Source organism: Triticum aestivum, chromosome 6B (assembly GCF_018294505.1).
Source record: "Triticum aestivum cultivar Chinese Spring chromosome 6B, IWGSC CS RefSeq v2.1, whole genome shotgun sequence".
Lineage (NCBI taxonomy): Eukaryota > Viridiplantae > Streptophyta > Magnoliopsida > Poales > Poaceae > Triticum > Triticum aestivum.
In genome coordinates, this window is record NC_057810.1 from 303,669,002 (window position 1) to 303,669,603 (window position 602).

The window sequence follows — 602 nt, forward strand, 5'->3', positions numbered from 1 at the left end:
GCGGAAACCAATTGAGGCATTTTCACTAAGTAAAGCTACAAAACCATTTAGTAAAATCCAGTGGAACTATCCTACTACATGACTGAATCAATGAAACATAACAGGAGCTGCAGAAGCCACTCTAGATCTTTTTCACAAACCAAAGGTAGCATTTTAGGTACTAATTAACCCTGGGGCATATATTATCATTTAGTCAAATAACTGAATCAATGAAAATTGATAGGAAGAGAAGGAATGGGGGTGTTTCAGAACCATGGCTACACATACATGGCATACATCTGAAAAAGGGAAAATGAACAGCCTAAATACATACTTGAAGGAAACAGGATAAAATAAACTGATGTATGAACTGCAATGTGATGAGATTATTAGTAGACATGATAAAATACGTATGTACAAGTCATTATTTAATAGATTATGAATAGGAAGATCTTGGAAACAAGGATGAAATTAAATCTGGAAAGGAAACAAGAATAAATCAAATCTGACTAAATCCACGAGAGTACATGTGAAGAGAGGGAGAGAGAGAGAGGGGCAAGAAGCACGTGATTAACTTTTGATTCATATGGTGTGCTGCCTGTGTGTAACAAGAAAGAGGGGTC

General features: G+C 36.0%; 1 long non-coding RNA gene across 7 annotated transcripts in view; it reads left to right on the top strand.

Annotated features, from left to right (window-relative positions):
* The window catches only part of LOC123137018 (uncharacterized), a 16,204-nt gene that overhangs the window by 11,824 nt on the left and 3,778 nt on the right, over nt 1–602 (top strand). The window lies entirely within an intron of this gene.